Source organism: Paramisgurnus dabryanus, chromosome 24 (assembly GCF_030506205.2).
Source record: "Paramisgurnus dabryanus chromosome 24, PD_genome_1.1, whole genome shotgun sequence".
NCBI lineage: Eukaryota > Metazoa > Chordata > Actinopteri > Cypriniformes > Cobitidae > Paramisgurnus > Paramisgurnus dabryanus.
The window spans coordinates 17034025-17039453 of NC_133360.1; the positions used below are offsets into that span (position 1 = coordinate 17034025).

A 5429-nucleotide genomic window follows, 5' to 3' on the forward strand; every position below is an offset into this window, starting at 1 on the left:
GTTTGGGGTGCACTGCACTCCCATACAAGAGCCAATTATGATTTTGCCTGAGCTATTAATAAAATAGAAATATAAGAATTCATATTTTATTTGTCTAATCTTAATATTTTAATAGGTAGACGGAGTAGCTTGAAATAGTTTGAATTAATTTCAACCATATTAAAAAAACACAAAGCCGCACTCTCTCTCACTACTAAAAAAGTGGGTGTTATAAAAGTGGGTGTAGAAAAGATGGGTGGAGACTTGTGATATCAGCTGAAAAGGAAAGTCATTTCAGAGGCGGAGAAGGTCAATACTTTTTATTAGTACTAAAGGATAAACAGTCATTATTTAGTGAAAGCTGTTTACACCAGTGTAATGTCTGTGAGAACTTTCTTTGCTTACTTTTTTATATATGTATATAAATGTTAAATATTTTATGTGTAATTTTTTCTTTTGTTTTACTGTACTTACTATATGAATGAAATTGGATGATCATTTTTAATAAGCTATCAGGTTGAGAGACTGAATACGGCCGGTCAGAATTAGATTTTTAGTTAGTTGTGTCTGTTTTTCTCCAAGTATCGCAATGACAAATATCCATACTGTATATTCACAGTAAGAAGACAAACTTCACAATAAAACATATTTACACACAGGTTCCACAGGCCCCTGTTAAAAGATCATTTCTGCCTTCTAGTGGCTGGTTTGAGGTACTACAAAAGTTCAGCTAAAAAAGTTATTCTTATTAAACTTTGTTAAGCAGATTTATTCAAATCACATCCCTCCACTGGATACTATAATCTGAGACAACACAACTTAAATTGTAAATACAGGAATTTTATACCTACTGAAGTGTGTGGTCGTTGCTGATTACTTTTAGGCAATAATGTAAAAAGGCTGTGATATACTGTCAATATACTCACACTTTAATTATGTTGTCAGGCCTGACCCAAAGCATAGTAAATAATGCCATTTTTTTTTTCTGTTTTCTGTTTATTTTTAATCAATAAGTGTTTAAGGGTATATTCCCTGACATGTAAACAGTAACAGAATGTCACTGCAAAATAAGTAATCATCATTTATGCATACTGCATACAGTAGCTTGGTTTAGAGGTCATAGCTTTAATAAAGTAAAGCTACTTTAAAAACCAGGATCTTATTTATAATATGCAATAAATAACGATGAAGTCTCATTCATTCCAAGGACCATTGTCTAGTAAAGCAACTGGTAATAATTGTGGTCAAATGTGTATTGCATTCTGCAAAAATGGACACCAAATGACAATGGGTTGCAAACTAAACTTAAGAAATGTACAGAACATTTCTTTACACCACACAATTCAGTACAAAAAAACCTGAATTTCCTCTAAGATAAGATCTTCTACGATCTTTTTGTAGCTATTCTTTCTTATAAACACAAAAACTTTTCTCAGCAGACTGATAAGCGTTGACTTGAGGACAATATGTAGCAGTCAGTCAATCAAAATAACCATTGGGATTTAGCCCAGCCACAAAATACAATCTGTTAGTGTGCTGTTGGTATTTTGTGGGTGTTTTGTATGAAACTTTGAATCACTGTGTCGAAGGCAGTGGATAGATCTTGAAAACCCTGAGCTCAGGGTTTCAGTGATGAAGAGCAGTGTGGTCTCTGTGGATCGCTATGAAGCTCACTGACTGTCATCCAGCAGTTTGTTCTGCAAAAGAAAACAAGGGAGTTGATTGTAAACAAACAGCTTTGACAGGAATAATATGAGAGTGGTGGCGGACTATTACAAGAGGAGGTTGTTTGTTTATTTGTTTGTTTAGTACACTGAGAATTCATGTTTCAGTATATACAGGTTACTGTAAAGGCAAATATTTTACCTTACATTTACACCCATTAACGAGCTAAACAATGATTATTATTTGTAATAGTTATGTCTGTTAATACACTTTGTCACATTAAAGTCTCATCTTGTTTAAACTTATTATTTTACTGTTGAATAGGGTTTGGTTTGAATGATTTTTAAAACAATCCAATGATTTAAAAGTGCAATTTGGAACTTTTTAGCAGTGAGACTGTGAATTGCAACAAATTTCAAAACTCATATGGTAGCTGCCAAAGGACAAACATGTCGTCGTCTGAGACAACGTGCTTAGTAAACGGTGTTGGGAAAGTTACTTTAAAAAATTAGTGTTTGCTCGTTACTCGTTACTTTTTAAAAAAGTAATCCATTACTTTACTTACTGTAGTTACCGCCTTTGGAAAGTAACTTTTTACGTTACTCGTTACTTTTACGTTACTTTTATGTTGCCTGACTTTGGGCAGAACCCAATATCTGTTTCTAAATGTGTAGGCCTAAATAAAGTTATACTATGGAGGACATAACAGGTATTTCTTTTGTGCTCTTTATTATAAAAAAGTATCAATAAGTTCCTTAGGAACAATATGGTAACCTCAAAATGAGGCATATGTCTCAAAATAGATTTATCTGAAAGTCTGTTTCTTCTGGGGGTAAGCACAAGACCTACCAGGCTGAACAGCCTTTCCACTGGTGCACTGGATGGTATTTCATGAACACAGCTTTCACTTGGGTAAACGGTTGAGAACTTCTAACTCTAAGCCCGATTTCATGTACTCAAGTTAGTACCTCCGAGTCTGCACTAAAGGCCATTGCATCATCCTCCTCCTCATCATCATTCTTTAATTTATTTCTTATTTATCAAATCAGGCAATTGGTTGATAAAACATTGATTAAAATTAAGATGCCTCCATCCCTCAAAAATTATCGTCAGCTGCTTCTTGCTTGCCATGATTTCTTTGCAGACTGATACAAGCCTCTGTCATGTGTGTGGACCTTGTGACTATTGCGCAAGCACGCAGATGGCAGTGTCGCTGTCAAATCTAACCAAAAGCTAAAAAAGTTATTCTTATTAAACTTTGTTAAGCAGATTTATTCAAATCACATCCCTCCACTGGATACTATAATCTGAGACAACACAACTTAAATTGTAAATACAGGAATTTTATACCTACTGAAGTGTGTGGTCGTTGCTGATTACTTTTAGGCAATAATGTAAAAAGGCTGTGATATACTGTTGCGCTGAATTGGAAAATGAACTACGTTACCAAATTTTTTGTAGTAACGCGTTACACTACTTTTTACCCAAAAAAGTAGTTACGTTACTGTAACGCGTTACTTTGTAACTACACACAACACTGTTAGTAAAACAGTTTATTCCTTTAGGGCTACTTTAGAAACATGACAGCGACTTACAGGTACGAAGACCAATGGTATATGTAGATAAAAGTGCTCATTCTAAGGTAATAAAAACAAAACACATCATTATGTAAGGTCTTGATAATATTAAGAGTTTGGTTCCAAAACGCGACCAACAGCATTAAAAAAAAACAATAGTTACCGCCAAAATCAGCTTTGTATCAGGTCAGTATTTAACTTTTTCCCCGCCATTGACGAGATATCTGCTATTATCCACCAGGTGGCGCTCTTCCGCAACTTATAAAAACCGGAAGTATTGCCCTAGGGCAAACAGCTGTATGTCCGTGTATATTTTAAAGATCGCTCTGCATCTCATCTCTATCAAAAGTCCTTCACAAAAATGGAATTATCTCAGCTTTTTGCTCAAAATTTGGTGTTTTTGATGAAACCTACACATATTTGAGAGGTGATAAAAACAGAACACATGAAGGTAGGATGAAACTGATTTTTTTGTTTGAAAGCAGAGGGTCTGTTCTTTTATTTCATATATTGTATGTTTATATATTTAAAAATAAGCATTTTCTGGAAGGCATTAAACTTTTGTGAAAATCATGAAAAATGCTGGCGGTGAAAGAGTTAAAAGTAAATTCTTAATTTTATGCAAGATACAATATCCGCCATGTTATTCTGTCATCTTTTCTCCAAAACGCCACTCCTCCTTCTCTGCAGAATGCAATAAATCTGCTCAACAAATCACAACGCACCATTCCACCCATTGTAAACAACAATGGTGGCGCGTTGAATACACAGAATCTTGGTTTTCCTCATCTTGTACTTTGTGATCAACAAACAAACAAAAACAAAATAATACTTATGATGGCGTTGCTAAACCTGTGGTGGTTTTCTGTGACGGGAAAGAAACGTAAGCCATCAACATCTAATAGTTTATTTTAGTTCTTCCGACAGCATCAAGCTTCTCTCATGCTAACACATTGACCCCAGGTGATCGTATGAAAAACTTTCCGTTATTTTACGTGAAGCCAATGAAAATCGAGCAGGACCAAAACATTTTACAGTTGATCACTGTGAAAAAAGTTCAGCGATGACGTCCCAAGTATAACCGCAGCAATGACAGTGTTCTATGACAAAGTAAATGTCTTGATTAATCCCATTAATGTTTAATCAGTGTATAATGTGAAAGTGTATAATTCATATAATGAATGCACATTTATATATTGTTTCAATAGATTTATAGCATTTTGAAAAAAAAATTATCCGTTATAAATCTTTGAAAATCAAATTATGGATTTGAATTTTTTAATGTATTTATAACCTAAATATGCTATGTGAAAGTTTGTAACAGAAAATAGTGGTTTTCATCTTGTCAGGTTTTTACTAAAATTGTCAAAATGGATTTATTGTGTTTTGGAACCAAACTCTTCATATATGTACACTGTAAAAAATTTGACTAAATTCACAGTAAATTACTGGCAACCAGTTGCATTACTTTCACAGGAAGGTACAGTATGTAACTTCACAGTAAATTACTGTCATGCAGTTACTGTACTTTCACAGTATGTTACAGTAAATACTTGTGAAATGACAGCTACATACCGTGATCTTACAGTAGTTAGTCCTCCATATTACTGTGATTTAGCAGTATGTTCCTGTAGTACTACGTTATTAAACTGTGAAATTACAAGTAATGTATTTTAGATTACTGTGATATAGCAGCATTATCCCATAGAATAAATGTATTTATCCATTAAGTTACAGTTCATGCACTGCTATTTAGCAGTAGTCTGCTGTAGAATTACAGTGTTCACTGTAATGTTACTGGCTATATCAATATATTAAAATTAAAAAGATGTTAAATTCAAATAAACACAAAAACCATCGATTTCATACATTTATTTTGTACAAAACATATTATTACATATTATTATTACATATTATTCATTGACTAACTCAGATAGTCTGAATAACATCAGAATAATAACTACACAGAATAATATTTCCTTTCGTGGATTGGAACACTGCTTACACTCTACAGCAGGGGTGGGCATTCCTGGTCCTTGAAGGCCACTGTCCTGCAAAGTTTAGCTCCAACCCTAATCAAACACACCTGAAAATCTCAATCAAAGACTTCAGTGTGACTTGGAAATGACACTGAGGTGTGTTTGATTAGGGTTGGAGCTAAACTTTTCAGGACAGTGGCCCTCAAGGACCAGGAATGCCCACCCCTGC

At 34.1% G+C, this 5429-nt stretch overlaps 1 protein-coding gene across 2 annotated transcripts in view; it reads right to left on the bottom strand.

The window, feature by feature from the left end:
* LOC135729598 (uncharacterized) overlaps positions 1 to 5429 on the bottom strand; it is a 548602-nt gene that overhangs the window by 428792 nt on the left and 114381 nt on the right. The window lies entirely within an intron of this gene.